The 18,518-nt window shown below is 44.0% G+C and overlaps 1 protein-coding gene and 1 non-coding gene across 2 annotated transcripts in view; one reads left to right on the plus strand and one right to left on the minus strand.

Annotated features, from left to right (window-relative positions):
• Positions 1-18,518, minus strand: part of LOC126297875 (uncharacterized) — a 314,410-nt gene that overhangs the window by 137,981 nt on the left and 157,911 nt on the right. The window lies entirely within an intron of this gene.
• Trnas-cga (transfer RNA serine (anticodon CGA)) lies at positions 17,003-17,077 on the plus strand. The gene has a single exon. It is a non-coding gene; the product is annotated as a tRNA-Ser (tRNA).

The following is an 18,518-nucleotide window of genomic DNA, read 5'->3' on the forward strand; positions in this document are numbered from 1 at the left end:
TGTCTGACTGTTTTGCGTCTCGCCTCTTTTTCATTGCCCCAGACTTGTGTTTGGATTCCAAAATGTTAACATCACTAAATCAAGCTTGCTCTCTTTCACACGAAAACCACAATTGTCCAAAGTTAGAAAAACAAATCACTGTCAGTGTCGCAATCCAAAACAGACCACTGTCAGTGTACAGTCTCAAAGGGCTCGAGACGAAGTGGAGGCTCCCTGCAGTCAGCTCTAGGTATTGGTATGTATGAAACCGGAGGCTTTGCAATATAACCGCAGAACAGGGAATACGCAGAAAGGTGAGCAAAGGGCGGATCCTTTAATTTGCATGAAGCCAAGCGTTGCGCTCGACGCCATATTGAAACCTAGTAAACGCGAAGCATTAGGTGCGTACTACTATGGCTCGAAATGGACAGTCTTACGAAACAGAACAAATCCAGCGGACGAAATGAAAACGTTTGAAACGCTACTGAAACAGGGTGTGATAAATTCTTAGTTAAAACTTATCACATGAGTGTTTAAATTAATCACTGTTCACATGTGAAAGCTGTGAACTGCCACTGCTTTTAGCTTCAGACGACAGTGAAGCTACTTTGTTTTGTTAATATCGGTCCTTTCCTTGCAGCAGTTTTATTTTACACCATAATTTTCCTTTTCTGGGACTGTGAATTAATAAATTAACTTCACTTCCAACAGAAAAATCTGTTATTGAACACTCTGCGGGAGTTTGAGAGTCTGCACCAGTGCTGGAATTTTCACTCACATTTTCAATCTGAAAATAACACATGGGTATCACTTAAATGAAGATATTAGGCTCCTTAAATTTTAATTTACACAAATGTTTTAAGTTATTCTCAGACCTACAAGTTCACTCTAACATATTACATGATATGAACCATCTTCTTCTTCAGTAGCGCTACAGCCCTTGGTGAGCTTTGGCTTCTTCAACAATCTTCCTCCACACTTCTCAGTTATTTGCTGCTCTTTTTCACCCCCGGGCTCCCATACTGGTGATACCTCGTCGATCCATCTTCTAGGTTTCCCCCTTTCGCATAGCTGAATGGATCACCTTTCATCATTTTCTTTGGAATTCTATCCTCTGCCATTCTCTCACCAGAGGTGTACGGCCAGTGTAGGAGATCGCTCCCCACACCATGATGCCGGGTGTTGACCCTGTGTGCCTCGGTCGTATGCAGTCCTGATTGTGGCGCTCACCTGCACGGCGCCAAACACGCATACGACCATCATTGGCACCAAGGCAGAAGCGACTCTCATCGCTGAAGACGACACGTCTGTGATTTCACAAATTTTACTATGTCCCTGCCTTGTATTATATCTTGTAATTCGGCATTGTAGCGTGTTCTCCGGCCTTCTTCCTCCCTTATTGGCCCATTAATTTGCGTAGTATTTTCCGCTCAGTGGTTGTTTGTGCATTTTTATCCTGTTCTGTCAACGTCCATACCTCTGACCCGCATGTGATAACTGGGTGGACTAGGGAATTATATATTAGCAGTTTCGTTTTGCTTGTAATAAGGCTATTTTTGAAAAGTTGCATATTTGCGAAGTAAGCTCTGTTTCCTGCTTGTATTATTTCCCTTACAGCCTTTCCAATACTGTAATCATTTGTTATTAGGGCTTCCGAGTACTTAAAAGAGGACACTCCTTTGAAGCATTTCCCATTGATGTTTAGGTTTTTAGGGGTTCTTCTGGACTCGGATTGTGCCATTACCATTTTTTTTTCATTTACTATGAGGCCAATTTTTAAAGCTTCTGTTTCCATTACGGCCGGTCAGGGTGGACGAGCGGTTCTAGGTGCTACAGTCTGGAACCGAGTGACCCCTACGGTCGCAGGTTCCAATCCTGCCTCGGGCATGGATGTGTGTGATGTCCTTAGGTTAGTTAGGTTCAAGTAGTTCTAAGTTTTAGGGGACTGATAACCTCAGAGGTTAAGTCCCACAGTGCTCAGAGCCATTTGAACCATTTTTTTCCATTGCGTGCTATGTTTCTAGGAGTATATTGGTATTTCTTCCTACTTTTTTCATCAGCGTATGCACATATCTGGCTAGTTTTCATAAATATGGTGCCTCTTTTGTTGATTTTATTTACTACACTATGCAGGGCTATATTGAATAGGACAGTATAGAGACTATCACCTTGCTTCACACCTTTATTAAAGTCAAAGATTTCACTTGTTCTGTTAAGGACCTTTACTTTTGCTCTTGTCTCTGTCGTAATATGAACTATATTCGTTTAAAATTGTTGGATGTAAGATCCGCCAGTTATGCAATACACCATTTTATCCAAGTTCCCCAACATGTTTCAGCACCTCTGTGCCATCATCAGTGGGTTTTATTTTTATTACACTCGGTTTGCATGGTTTTTCAGGACCACTTGTGTATTATGGAAACCGAGTATAAAGATTAAATAAAACTGAAACCCACTGATGATAGCACAGAGGTGCTGAAACATGTTTGAGAACTTAGAAAAATCGGTGTTTTGCATAACTGGCGGGCCTTACATCCAACAAATTTAACTGCAAACACGGTAAACACAAGGAGCTGCAAATCCAAATGATGCACATTCGTTTAGTAAATGATGATTGCTAAGTGTCGTAAAGAAACTTTCGTCCAATATTGTTATAAATGCGGGGCGTGTTCAGCTTTTGTAACTTTTGGTGTAGAATGTCTTCTTCTTCATTTTTTTCCAGCAATAAGTACTACAAAAAATCGCGATTACTACTTAGAGAAAGTGCATTTACTTCCACGAACAGTTCACGACTGACAACGGGACCACGGCTACTCGTCTTTACCGACTCGCTCCAGATATATGGTACACACAGGGCTTGCCCAGAAATGAAAGCGACAGAGGGGGGAGCTCCAGATGGCCTAGCGTTAAGAAACAATAGCATTTCTGGCACGGGCCGGGCGAAGCAGGAGTCATTCGTGCAGCGGGAAGAGTGCGGAAACTGTTTTATCTTTTTTTTTTAATTTTCAATTTTCGCGTTACTTATATTGAAAATAAACCGAACTTATGCTCAGTGTATTGTATTTATCAATATTCCTATAAAAGGAGCGAAAAGGAAAGGCGAAGGCAAAAATATACGACTGCCGTCATTACTTCATCGTCCGCCCGGTAGCTAGGTGGTCAGCACGACAGAATGTCAATCCTAATGGCCCGGATTTGATTCCCGGCTGGGTTGAAGATTTTCTCCGCTAAGAGACTCGGTGTAGTGTTGTCCTAATCATCATCATTTCATCGCCATCGACGCGCAAGTCGCCGAAGTGGCGTCACATCGAAATCGTGCACCCGGGGAACGGTCTACCCGACGGGAGGCCTTAGTCAAACGACATGACATTACTTCATCAAAATCTGGGAAACTTATAACAGCCCTACACAAAAAAGTTTTCAGTGATGTGTGAAGCCCTACGTACAGGAGAACAAATTTCCTCTGTTAACTGACTCGTGGGGAGGACAAACAAATCCATAATTATACGACAGGATTTTTCAACATGAAGGAGGATGGCCATCATGAAGCGTTAAAGTGATTCCACCAAATGCACTACTTTAGTGCAAACACTCGATGTCTGTGTTTTTTGCCTGGTAAAGAATTTGATCCCAAAGCTTCAAAATTTCTCTTATCTCATCGAGAGAAAAAGGGACATCATATTCCGAGTAGACTGCCTGAAAATATATGCTACTGACATCACCGGCTGTCTTCGCCAACGTTTGGCGACTTGATTAGTTACGTGTGGTTTACTGCTAAAATGTGTGATGACGGAGAAACTTTAATGAATGTAACGAAATCGATGATGTAGGCACGATCTCCTTGTGAGTTGTACGCTACTTGGGCATGACGCGCTCGGCAGCATGCTCTAATAAAATAATTTAACTCATGCTATCTTCATTCTGTAGCAAGATGTGGCTTTCCTTACAACTTTAAAAGCAATTACATGTTAGCTACCTTTTAGTATACAGCAAAGTATCACCTAAAATGAACCAACATTAAAGTAGCCAGAAACCAATTTTTCGCTACAAACACTTCAAATTTTATGCTACAGAGTACTTGCAAATTAAATAGCACAGTGACTATGAGCTATAACGAAGAAACAGACACTTCATTAGCGTCAAGCTGTCATATGAAACTATGAGACACGAAAGAAATCAATTTTTATATGCCAATTATTTTACTCAGTGTCGAATGAGAGATATTATACATAGCAGTGAGGAAGACGCGCAAATGCGAAACAAGTCGTTTTTAATTTTTTAAAGGAAATTGAGAATCTCTACCGAAAAGCTTATGACTGGGGATGATGTACCTTTGCTTCATTTACATACAGTATTTTTTACACTTCAATAAGGTTTTACTGTTTACAGCAAGAAAATAGGAAAACTCATTTTTGTGAGAATCTCTCGTTGCTTTCCTGCGTGATCTTCTCTCTTACTACTGATCATTACATGTTTCTAACCTTTATAGTATGTCAAACAAACGTTTACTTGTAGGTCAGCCCAGCAGCTAAAACTCACAGTTAATGAAATATACAAACGTATCCGTTCGCCTTTGCACAGCTGCTTCCTGTGTTTCCATAAGGCGGACTCCGCGCATGCGCACTAAATTCCAGCGCATGGTTGCCTGCTGAGTTTCAGTTCTGTATAGTCTCTGTTCGGTGATACAACTACTATCCGGTAGTTCACCCGCTCTGTATGCAGCTGACAGGTAACAGGTGTGCGCGAGGACGGCAATCGTTAGGAAGACTAAGGAGAATCCTTGAGACTGCGTAGTTACAGTAATTCTTTACTTCGACATTCACAGATGTTCACTGTAGAGGAGAGGAGATTTGAGGAATAGGGATGGGAAGAGTCAACCGATTTTTTTTATCTCCGATGGTTACTGGTCTTAGTTATAATTGCTCAAAAACACTGATAACCGATAGACCAGGTAATAAACCGGGCAAAAATCCAACTTGCCGTATCATTGGTGCTAAAAATTGCAGTTTCTAAACAAAAAGTTGTAGTTGGTAAAGTTTCCGTTGCTTTCAAATACTAGATTATTGAAAAAAAAGCAAAGCAAGCACTGCTCGTTTAATAATAATCGCTAGCAACAGTCGCATGACACTAGAAACGGTACAGCATTACTTAGCTAATAACGTCGTCGCGATGTGGCGTCCATGGACTTAGACTAGTCTATAAGACGGTGCTCGGTGCGCGCATTCTTTCATTCGTTCGTAGAACAGCCATGTGTAACCTTATGCTGGTGGAAAAAAATGGCTCTGAGCACTATGGTACTTAACATTTTAGGTCATCAGTCCCCTAGAACTTAGAACTACTTAAACCTAACTAACCTAAGGACATCACACACATCCATGCCCGAGGCAGGATTCGAACCTGCGACCGTAGCAGTCCCGCGGTTCCGGACTGCAGCGCCTAGAACCGCAAGGCCACCGTGGCCGGCTATGCTGGTGGAGGTGCAACTATAATATTGCTGACATATGCCGATGACTGATGAATGTTGGTTGCCATATTTGGACATGTTCTAAAACCCACCATGATACAAAATAAGAGTCTGATATTTTCCAACTGAGCATCCTGGAAGATACAGACACCTGAAAGACTTGGGTCCCCCATGAGGATTGGGCCCTGGGGATTTTTCCCCCTTGCCCCTGCACCCCCCTCCCCGCTCATGGAGCCTGCGCGGAAGGCACTTTCAACCAGTATACCATACGTGTATGGAGTGAGACAAAAATAACGGTCTTTACATCTCCTTAAGGGCCCAGTCTCCCTTATGAAATTCTCATTATCCCTGTGCAAGATATACAACAAAGGAAGTTGTTTGGTTAGAACAATGATTACTTTCTTCTAACAATAACTGTTGAAATTAACTACGTACCCCTGATGCAGTTCCATCTGCACTCAACAGACGTTTCATGATCTACATCTCTGCATTCATTGAACGTCTTGGGTCGTGCTCACTTCATAAATACACTATGTGATTGAAAGTATCCGGACACCTGGCTGAAAATGACTTACAAGTTCGTTGCGCCCTCCATCGGTAATGCTGGACTTCAGTATGGTGATGGCTCACTCTTAGCCTTGATGGCAGCTTTCACTCTCGCAGGCGTACATTCAGTTACGTACTGGAAGGTTTCTTGGGAAATAGCAGCCATTCTTCACGGACTGCTGCACTGAGGAGAGGTATCGATATCGGTCGGTGAGGCCTGGCACGAAGTCGACGTTCTAAAACATCCCAAAGGTGTTCTATAGGATTCAGGTCAGGACTCTGTGCAGTCCAGTCCATTACAGGGATGTTATGGGATGTTATTGTCGTGCAACGACTCCACCACAGGCCGTGGACTATGAACAGGTGCTCGATAATGTTGAGAGATGCAATCGTCATCCCCGAATTGCTCTTCAACAGTGGGAAGCAAGAAGGTGCTTAAAACATCAATTTAGGCCTGTGCTGTGATTGAGCTGTGCAAAACAACAAGGGGGGCAAAGCCTCCTCCATGAAAAAAAACCACCATACCATAACACAACCAGTGTACTGAAAAACGCGCCCAGTGAAAAACACGCCCAGTGAGATTCGCGCCCAGAAAGGGTTGAGGACAGGTCCGTTAATCCCCTTGCCCAGCAGACAAAAGAGTTGAGGGACGCTACCTGGAGGTTTTCGAGCTGAAGTTTTCAGCTGTTAGACAGAGAGAGAGAGAGAGAGAGAGAGAGAGAGAGAGAGAGAGAGAGAATTAAGTTTCTACCACACACCACATCAAACTGCAGTAAATACAAGAGATTAGATTCTTTTGCTTCACTGGCAGTACCATTCAACAGTCATTATCAATATCATTTTCATTATAACAAAATGGCTCTGAGCACTATGGGACTTAACAGCTGAGGTCATCAGTCCCATAGAACTTAGAACTACTTAAACCTAACTAACCTAAGGACACACATCCATGCCCGAGGCAGGATTCGAACCTGCGACCATAGCGGTCGCGCGGTTCCAGACTGAAGCGCCTAGAACCGCTCGGCCACTCTGGCCGGCTCATTATAACAACTACACTTCTTGAATACTCAGAAATATCAAGTGATAACTCTTAATTTATAAAAACTAGCGAGGAATTGCGGTGGTGACTGTTGAATGAAAAGTTTAATTGTAAAGGGTTGACTCTGAAAAGGGTTCGCTTTTGTTTTGGTGTATTGTAAACACATATACTGTATTTTAAAAATAATTTGACTTCCATCACACTTTATCCAGGCTTTGGACTGGCTAAAGAACAAAAGTCATTTAGGCGTGTTAAAATCAGCTTATAAGCATCGTCAATAGTTTTTTTAAATTTTTATTATTTTTTATATAAGTTGCTATTTACATTTGAACACTATTGTATCAATATACATCTTCTGATGAATTCAATCAAGTTTCTGTACGTAGGATATGGCTTTCAAGCAATCCTTGATCTCACCATCCTCTTCGTATTTTTTTACTATTTTTCCCAACCTTTCATCATGTTTCATGTAGACCGTTATTTTTTCGTTTACCTTCCCTCATTAAGGCGAATGCTGAATTTTCTGCTTCTCTTTTCAAACACCTGATAACTTCATTAATTTTCGGATTTGGTTTAGCAAGTATGTTATTAATTTGTGGTGGCAACATTCTACAGCGTTGGTTGTTCAGTGGCGCCGTTTGTAGCAACTCCAAAGGTTGATTGGGGTTTCTTTATTTTCCAACCATCTATCCATGAAGTAGTCAAAAAATTCAGAAAGTTTGGGTATATCCCGTGCATGTGAATGTATCTCCAGCCAACCATCACATACATCTTCAGGCCGTAGGAACGCCAGCGCAGCACACATGGGAACATGTTGTCTCACTTCTTCGTTTTCTCTGTATTCACGAGTAAGTCCTAGTTCCTGAACTTCCCTTCAGAGACACTTCTTCATATGGGAATAACATCCATGCACATCAGCTATCGGAAATACAACTTTAATTGCTGAAATCGCAGCTGATTCGAAGTCTATGGTCACGTTTGTAGGTTTGCATTCTGGAATTTTTTCCATCAAATTTCGGGAAAGATCGACGTACGTCTCCTTTCTTTTGTTTGGCAGTAGTGCAAAGGCAACTGATAGATGTTTGTCTCATTATTTGTACTCCCAAAGTCGGCGTGAATGGTGTATATTTGCGAAAACTGTTCGCTGCAGCACTTGAACGTACCATCCATAAAAAAAGCCTTGTTTACTCCTTAGAGATTCTCTTCCTGCCCTTCCGCTAAAAACTATTATCTTCTCTCCTAGTTTGTCGTCGCTTAACATAAAACTGCTGCCATCGTTCATAGCTAGTAAATCTGCCTTTAGGTCAATTTCTTCTCTTGTAGGTAGATCTCTCTCATTTCCCTATGATTTTGCCCGCTGGTAGTACAACTCTTCGTTGTTTGCTGCTCTGGCATTTCAGTGACAAAATCATAGCCTTGATTATGCAGGCAACCCAGCTCCTCTGAATATATTTTTGAAATAGACATCTCTTCGTCTCTTGCCCTCTTATTTGTGTGGTTCAAAGTCTTCCTTACTTCCAACCGTGCGACATCTGGAGGTCCACATTGATGCTCGAATGAAAAAAGCACTGTCGAATCCTTCGTTTTCAGCATTCCTCGGCAGTGGTTTGCTCTCTGTCTGGAACAGCGCCACGTTACTGTTCCATCTTCTTTAGTTCTCTTCACTATGTAAGAATAACCTTCATAGTGGAAACATGGCTTACCATGATTAGTGGTTGAAAACTCGCAATGTGAACTCTTCGACAGCCAGAGTGGCACTAAGGCTGTGTTTGTGTATCAGACAGTCAGACAGTCGGTGGCTGTGCCTGGTACCCCAGGGGGGCAGGTCCCTGTGTCCGAGGAGCAGGTAGTTTAGGGTGATTAGGACGGCCAGGGCGCGGGTAAGCCCAACACAAAGGGAGCAGGTATTGGGCGCGAATCTCACACATTTCGGGTTGGGCGTGAATCTCACTTGGCGCCATTTTCATACATTCAACACAACCGCCTCCAAATTTTACTGTTGGCACTACACACGCTGGCATTCGCAATACCCACTTCCTGCCATAGGATCGCCACATTGTTTACTGTGATTCGTCATTCCACACAACGTTTTTCCACTGTTCAGTCGTCCACATTGTACGCTCCATACACCAAATGAGACGTCGTTTGGGATTTATCGGCGTGATGTGTGGCTTATGAGCACCCACTCGACCATGAAATCCAAGTTTTCTCACCTCCCGCCTAACTGTCATAGTACTTGCAGTGGATCCTGATGCAGTTTGGAATGTGGATAGATGTCTGCCTATTACACATTACAACCCTCTTCAGGTGTCGGCGGTCTCTGTCAGTCAATAGACGAGGTCGGCCAGAGCACTTTAGTGCTGTACGTGTCCCTTCACGTTTCCACTTCACTATCACATCGGAAGCAGTGGACCTAGGAATGTTTAGGAGTGTGGAAATCTCATGTACAGACATATGACACAAGTGACACCCATTCACCCGACCACATTCGAAGTCCGTGAGTTTCGCGGAGCGCCACATTCTCCTGTCCCACGATTTCTAATGACTACTGAGGTCGCTGATGTGGAGCAACTGGCAGTAGGTGGCAGCACAATGCACGTAATATGAAAAAATATCTTTTTGGGGGCGTCCGGATACTTTTGATCACATAGTGTATTTAAGAAGTTACAGCAACTTTCTCTACTGCAGTAGAATCTTAATTAAGATTTCCTTGAAGGATGCGTTGTGCATTCCAAGAAGTCTCCTGACAAATCTAAGTCTTCTATTCTCCTTCCTCACTTCAGCTTACACGAGTCCATGCCAAATAATATCGATCCACGGTTATATTAGGAAGTTAAAATAGATACGATAGTATAAAACTGGATAATTGCGGGTAGAACTTGCGCATTATTCATATCCACCAAAGCCTGTAGAGCTTAACTCCGGGAGTCTATTGCGAAAAATCATGGTAACTATGTCTTTCGCAAAAATAATGTACTCTTGTGGATCTTATGGAGCTGAAACAGCTGATGTGTTGCTATTCAACCGTGATAAGGTAATGGAGAACGATGAAGATTTAAAGTCCTTTCCACAAAGAAGTCGTTGGAGCCAAAATATGAGGACGGAATAGGCAATGGTGAGAAACGAAATCCACCACATCCTTTCGAAAAGCTTAAATGCAGGGTACTGGTCGAGGATTTGAACTCGGGTAGTCCTGAATGATAGTTCAGTGCCATAACAGCTGCGTCAGTACTGTCAGTACAGCGGCATTCAGTACCGCGACGTGGTAAGATTAAGTCAGAGATGACTTTATTCACTACAATATGCACCTACCCACTGCACCCCACACCCTGAAGAGTATTCTCAAATTCGAGTCAGAAACGCTAGAATATACCCTCCCCTCAGAAACGCTAGAATATACCCTCCCTTGCCCCGCATCCCGCCCCAACCAGTCCCCATCCCAAGTTATATATAATCTGATCAAAAGTATCCAGACACTTATTAGTGTACATTGATAAGGGGTGCGTCCACCCTTCGCCTTTATGACGGCATGACTTCTGCTGGAGACACTTTCAGTGTTTTTTCTCCTCGAGAGCCAAAATCAGAGAAGGCAGTGGTGTGGGACACTGGGTTCTGGAGCGAGGCTGACGTCCCAGCTCATCCCAGAGGGGTTCCACTGGGATCAGGCAAGAAATCGGGCAGGCCAGACCATTTCAGGACTGTTGTTATCCACAAACCATTGCCTTTCAGATGCTGCTTTATGACAGCGTGCTTTGTCATGCTGCTACAAACAGCCGTCGTCACCGAGCAGTACCTCTGCTGTACGCAGTATGCAATGAAATAAAATACACTAAAGAGCCAAAGAAGATGGTACACCAGCCTAATATCGTGTGGGGCCCCCGCAAGCACACAGAAGTGCCGCGACACTGAAGTCGGACGTGGTGCTGGAAGGACTTGACACCATGAATTCTGAGGGACTATCCATAAATCCGTAACAGTACGAGGGTAGAGATCTCGTCTGGACAGCATGTTGCAAGGCATCCCAGATACGCTCAATAATGTTCGTGTTTGGGGAGTTTGATGGCCAGCTGAAGTGTTTAAACTCAGAAGAGAGTTCCTGGAGCCAATCTGCAGCAATTCTGGGCGTGTACGGTGTCGCATTATCCTGCTGGAATTGACCAAGTCCGTCGGAATGCACAATGGACATGAATGGATGCAGTTCGTCAGGCAGGATGCTTGCGTACGTGTCACCTGCCATTGTCCCATATCACTGCAACTGCACACGCCCCACAACATTACAGAGACTCCACCAGTTTTGACAGTACCCTGCTGACATGCAGGGTCCATGAATTCAGGAGATTGTCTCCATTCCCGTACGCTCGATACAATTTGAAACGAGACTCGTCCTACCAGGCAACATGTTTCCAGCCATCAACAATCCAATGTTGGTGATGACGGGTCCAAAAGAGGCGTAAAGATTTGTGTCGTGCAGTCATGAAGGGTACACGAGTGGGCCTTCAGCTCCAATAGACCATATCGATGATATTTCGTTGAATGGATCGCACGCTGATATTTGTTGATGGCCCAGCATTGAAATCTGCAGCAATTTGCGGAAGGGTATTGCTACTGTCACGTTGAACGATTCTCTTCAGTCGTCGTTGGTCCCGTTCTTGCAGGATATTTTTTCGGCCGCAGTGATGTCGGAGATAGACGTTTTACCGTATTCCTGATATTCACGGTACACTCGTGAAATGGTCGTACGGTAAAATCCCCACTTCATCGCTACCTCGGAGATGCTGAGTACCATTGCTCGTGCGCCGACTATAGCACCACGTTGAAACTCTCTTAAATCTTGATAACCTGTCATTGTAGCAGCAGTAACGGGTCTAACATTGCGCCAACATTTGTTGTCTTATATAGGCGTTCCCGTCCGTAGTGCCGTATTCTGCCTGTGTACATATCTCTGTATTTGAACTCGCATGCCTATGCCAGTTTCTTTAGTGCTTCAGTGTATGTCCATCCCCATTTAGCGTTTCCCTAAGCGCATTCATGGCGCCACACCCTAACCACGGAAAAGTTTCTCATACCGTAACATCACCTCCTCTGTACTTCAATGTTGGCCCTACGCATGACAGCAGGTAACGTTCTGCACGGATCGGCGGAACTCAAGTCCTTGCAAATGGTTCAGATGGCTCTGAGCACTATGGGACTTAACTGCTAAGGTCATCAGTCCCCTAGAACTTAGAATTACTTAAAACTAACTAACCTAAGGACATCACACACAGCCATGCCCGAGGGAGGATTCGAACCTGCCACCGTAGCGGTCGCGTGGTTCCAGACTGTAGCGCCTAGAACCGCTCGGCCACCCTGGCCGGCTCAAGTCCTTCCATCGGACTGCCACAGGTATACCGTGATTCATCGCTCCAAATCACTCTTTTCCAATTATCCACTGGCCAGTGGCTCTTTACGCCACCTGAAGCGTCGCTTAGCACTGACTGCAGAAATGCGTGGATTACTTGTATGATGACGGCCTTGCCGCAGTGACTACACCGGTTCCCGTGAGATCACCGAAGTTATGTGCTGTCGGGCGTGGTCAGCACTTGGATGGGGTACCATCCAGGCCGCCATCTGCTGTTGCCATTTTTCGGGGTGCACTCAGCCTCGTGATGCCAATTGAGGAGCTACTCGACCGAATAATAGCGGCTTCGGTCAAGAATACCATCATAACTACCGGGAGAGCGGTGTGCTGACCCCACGCCCCTCCTATCCACATCCTCCTTGAGGATGACACTGCGGTCGGATGGTCCAGGTAGGCCACTCGTGGCCATAAGACGGAGTGCTTTACTTGGATGACGAGCTGCTCGAACATTGTACTCCATTATTTATAACTTCCTACGTACAGTCACTCTGCTAACTAGACTGTTGGTAGCTATTGGGATTTCACGGGTGGTTTCTTCCGCTGATTTCATTCGATTTTTTGCCGCCACAATGGTCGATGGTCCCTGACCGTCAGTACATGAGGCCTGCCTGGTCTTAGTTTAACCTTGTATGGTCCTTCGCCTTTCCACTTCACAATCACATCACCAACTGTTGAATTTTGCAACTTTAGAAGCGCTGACAAGTTCCTGACAGAGTTATTACTAAGTTGACATCCAGTGACCAGTCAATGTGCGAATTCACTGAGTTCCCCTGATCGACACCCTCTGCTATTGCATTGCTTCTCTACTGGTAACACATTACCTTCCCCAACTCCTTTTATAAAGGGGGTCCGCCTCTAGTACCGGCCAATTTACCTTTAAATACCGGAGTCCGATTACTTTGATAAGATAGTATAGTTTTGGAGAATGATAGAGACTGTGTAAAAAAAATGAGCCGTAAGTAATTGCCTTCTTTACCTAAATCTTTTGTAATTTCTATCAACTCACATTTCCATCTGAAACTCTCCTGGTACTTGTAGCGTCACCTGTGAATTAAGACTCTATGTATTGAGTGGAAAAGTAGGTGGGTGGTATGCTGTTTGAACTGATTAATCGAACACAAAGGTGTCTGGTACATTTCATACAGAGAAAATCTAAAAATATAGCCCTAAATATTAAGGGTGACTGTTTTCATCTTTCGGCTTCAAAGTTAGTCGTCTTGAGTACACTGACACATATGATTTCAGACGGAAAGCATCTGCAGTCTGAACTAGATACTGAACTGTGTTCAGGAAATAAAATTCGTAGACTGGGTAAAATAAGGTCGAAGTGCTCGTTCACACCATGGAGAGCGTGATTAATCTGAATCGCACTTCTCTTCCTATGAGAACGCCCACGATGCTGGGCCATGACCTTGTAATGGCCAGATTAACATAACATTACTTGTTGTAGCCCATGGACAAGTTGGGTCCCTGGACAGCAAAAATGTGCAACATACATTATTGAGATACAATGATAAATTTGCCATAGTCTCACCAGGAGATCGAGATTAAGTTTGAATATTCAACTTAGCGCAGAAACTTTTAAGATGGACAATACAAATCAGTTTGACTACGAATGACAACAGTTACAATGTGATAAAGCCGTAGACAACTAACAGCAGGGTAGTTGATACTTAAGAATGAATACACAGCCATGGTAGCAGAAAGTTACTTTAGGATGTACACTAAGATGATATAAGTCATGAGATAGCGATATGTATATATACAGATGGCGGTATTATCGCCTACACAGGGTATAAAAGGGCAGTATATTGGCGGAGCTGTCATTCGTACTCAGGTGATTCATGTGGAAAAGGATCCGACGCGATTATGACCGCAAGACGGGGATTAACAGACTCTGAACGCGGAGTGGTTGATGGATATCAACTCATGGGGCATTTCATTTCGGAAATCGTTAGTGAATTCAATATTGCGAGATTCACAGTGTTACGAGTGTGCCGATAATTCCAAATTTCGATTATTTCCTTTCACCGAGGATAACGCAGTGTCAACAGCTTTCACATAACGACTGAGGGCAGCGGCGTTTGCGTAGAGCTGTCAGTGCTATCAGACAAGCATCACTGCCTGAAATAACCCAGAAATCAATGTGGGATGTACGACGAACGTAGTCGTTGGGACAGTGCGGCGAAATTTGCCGTGAATGGGCTATTGCAGCAGAGGACCGACTGAAGTGCCTTTGCTAACATCACGACTTCGCGTGCAGCGCCTCTCCTAGGCTTGTGACCATATCGTTTGGACCCTGGACTACTGGAAAACAGTGGCCTGATCAGATGAATACCGATTTCAGTTGGTAAGAGCTGATGGTAGGGTTCGAGTATGGTGCAGACCGACGAAACCATGGGTCCAAGTTGTCAGCAAGGCTCTGTGGAAGTTGGTGGTGGCTCCATAATGGCGTGGGCTGTGTTAATATGGAATGGACTGTGCGCGCTGGTCCAACTAAACCGGTGATTGACTGGAAATAGCTATGTTCGGATACTTGGAGACCATGTGCAGCCATTCATGGATTCATGTTCCCAAACAACGATGTCATATCGCCGGGCCACAGTTGTTCGTATTAGTCTGAAGAACGTTCTGGAGAGTGTGAGTGAATGATTTAGCCATCCAGGTCGCGCAACATGAGTCCTATCGAACATTTATGGGACATAATCGAGAGGCATATGACTCAGTTGACAGGAAAAGACTCTGGGAAAAAATGAAGAAGATAGATATAGAAAATGGATACATTAATATAACAAAGACAATGTACAGAGGACACAATTGTAGAATTAGAGCCGTCCGGTGTGGTCGAGCGGTTCTAGGCGCTTCAGTCTGGAACCGCGGGGCTACTACAGTCGCAGGTTCGAATCCTGCCTCGGGCATGGATGTGTGTGATGTCCTTCGGTTAGTTAGGTTAACGTAGTTCTAAGTTCTAGGGGACTGATGACCTCAGATGATAATTGCCATAGTGCTCAGAGCCTTTTGAACCATTTGTAGAATTAGAACTCCATTGGGGAACTCTGAATACTTCGAAATAAGACATTGACTTAAGCAAGAAAGTTTTCTATCTCCTGCACTTATTAATTTTGTGATGGGGGTAATGAATAGGGCAGTTAAAGATATAGTAAAAGAAAAAGACAAGAAGATGATTTTTGCAGATGATATGGTAATATGGGGTGATAAAGAGGTAAATGTACAGTTACAACGTGATGCGTGGAAGGAGATAATGAAAAGGTATGGATTAAAAATAAATTAAGATAAGACTGAAGTAATGGTATTTGGAAAAGAGAAAGGGATCAACGGAAATATTACCTTGAATGGAGAACCCTTCAAAGTGGTAGGAAGTTTCACTTATTTAGAAAGTGAAATATCTCGGGACGGAAGAATAACCAACGAAATTAATAGGAGGTTACAGAAGGGAGGCAATTTCTACCAAACAATAAAACACCTGATCTGGAATAAGGAAGTTTCAGAAATAGCAAAACTCCTTATGTATAAGAATTATTACTTCCCTATTGTCACCTATGGTGGAGAAAGGTGGACAATGACAGAAAGGGACTGGAGCAGACTGCAAGCATGGGAAATGAAATTTCTCAGAGCAGTTAAGGGAAAAACAAGAATGGACAGAATAAGGAATGTAGAGATTAGAAAGGACCTTAAACAAGAAAGTATGAGAGAAGAAATTGCAAAAAAGAGATTAAGATGGTATGGGCATGTTAAGAGGATGCATGGCCAGAGACTCCCCAAAAGTATGGAAGAACTAAAGATGGATGGAAAAAGACCTAGATGGCGCCCAAGAACATCGTGGAAAATGGGAGTGAGAATATCTGTGGAAAGGAGAGGTGTGGCCTGGCAGCAAGAGGAGGAAGAAAAGTGGTGGGAGGACCGAGCCAAATGGAGAGGACTCGTCAGCACCCAGACCCGGCAGTAGCTGGAGCGGGATCCGGATATAGATGGAAGCGAGAGGTCAGCTCGTGCACAACGTGCAGCGCCGGCCACAATTTCGCAGTTCTGAACGGCTATAGAGGCAGCATGGCTCAGTATTTCTGCGACTTCCGACGACTTGTTGGGTCCATGACAAGTCGAGTTGCTACACTACACCCTCCAAAAGGACGTCCGACACGATATTAGGAGATATCTCATGACTTTTGTCACCTCAACATATACACAGCCATGGTAGCAGAAAGTTTGAATCAGACGAGAAGAACACAGGTAATTTAACATGTTTTTAGGTATTACCCACGGCAGGTAGAATGCCGAAAATCTGTCTTACAACTACTAAAGGTATATTGTGATTCTCGAAATTCTCTGAATTTTGTGCAACAGTAGTATGTAATCTTGCCGTAGAAGTATTTGTCAGTTGTTTCGTGACATAAGAAATCACTGCAGTCTGAGTGATCATTATTCCTTTGAGAATGAGATTTTCACTCTGCAGCGGAGTGTGCGCTGATATGAAACTTCCTGGCAGATTAAAACTGTGTTTGGAAGGTAGGAGACGGATACTGGCAGAAGTAAAGCTGTGAGTACCGGTTGTGAGTCGTGCTTCGGTAGCTCAGTTGGTAGAGCACTTGCCCGCGAAAGGCAAAGGTCCCGAGTTCGAGTCTCGGTCGAGCACACAGTTTTAATCTGCCAGGAAGTTTCATTATTGCTTTGGTTTGTTATCGTTGAGTACAATAGGGACGCTATTGTTTGAACAATTCCATCACGAAGTGTAAAGAATGGCAGCTAACTCTAAACATAGATAAATGTAAATTAATGCAAATGAATAGGAAAAAGAATCCCGTAATGTTTGAATACTCCATTAGTAGTGTAGCGCTTGACACAGTCACGTCGATTAAATATTTGGGCGTAACATTGCAGAGCGATATGAAGTGGGACAAGCATGTAATGGCAGTTGTGGGGAAGGCGGATAGTCGTCTTCGGTTCACTGGTAGAATTTTGGGAAGATTTGGTTCATCTGTAAAGGAGACCAATTATAAAACACTAATACGACCTATTCTTGAGTACTGCTCGAGCGTTATGGATCCCTATCAGGTCGGATTGAGGGAGGACATAGAAGCAATTCAGAGGCGGGCTGCTAGATTTGTTACTGGTAGGTTTGATCATCAGGCGCGTGTTACAGAAATGCTTCAGGAACTCGGATGGGAGCCTCTGGAGGAAAGGAGGCGTTCTTTACGTGAATAGATACTGAGGAAATTTAGAGAACCAGCATTTGAGGCTGACTGCAGTACAATTTTACTGCCGCCAACTTACATTACGCGGAAAGACCACAAAGATAAGATAAGAGGATTAGGGCTCGTACAGAGGCATATAGTCAGTCGTTTTTCCCTCGTTCTGTTTGGGAGTGGAACAGGGAGAGAAGATGCTAGTTGTGGTACGAGATACCCTCCGCCACGCACCGTCTGGTGGATTGCGGAGTATGTATGTAGATGTAGATGTAGAACAGACACCTTTCCGTTGGTCGACAGCCTAATCCTATGGTCCCGCTCCCACTGCTGTCATCATTGACGATGTCATTGGGTCATAATGTGAGTACTTTGGAGTGGTCTGCTGCGTAGCTCCTTGTTCAACAATTTACGACGAACAGTGCGCTCCGAAACTTGTGTACGTGCACCAGCATTGTGCTCTTTCGTCAGAGATGCCATAAATCACCATCTATCCTACTTTACAGAACAGACAAGCCTCCGGAACCCACGTTCTGTGAAGAGTCGTTGACTTCCAACGATTTAGCACCTAGTGGTAATTTCACTCTCCTGCCTTTTGCTGTAGATGCTCACGACAGTAGCACGTGAACATTCGACCAGTTTCGCTGTTTCCGAGTTGCTCGTTCACAGTCTTTGCGTAATAATAATCTGCTCTTTGTCAAAGTCGCTTACCTCAGTAGATTTCCCTGTTTGCAGCCCATATCTTCGCTAGGGTGGTCCCCCGACCGTGTCTGCTCTGCCTACATTCTTTTGTTACCGCGTCATGCGCCCGCAAAGCCGCCCGGCGGCACCCAATGTCGCGGTTGGCAGCGGTCCTAAGTTTTACGGTATATGAAACTCTTACTGCAAATT

The sequence above is a fragment of the Schistocerca gregaria genome, chromosome X (assembly GCF_023897955.1).
Source record: "Schistocerca gregaria isolate iqSchGreg1 chromosome X, iqSchGreg1.2, whole genome shotgun sequence".
Lineage (NCBI taxonomy): Eukaryota > Metazoa > Arthropoda > Insecta > Orthoptera > Acrididae > Schistocerca > Schistocerca gregaria.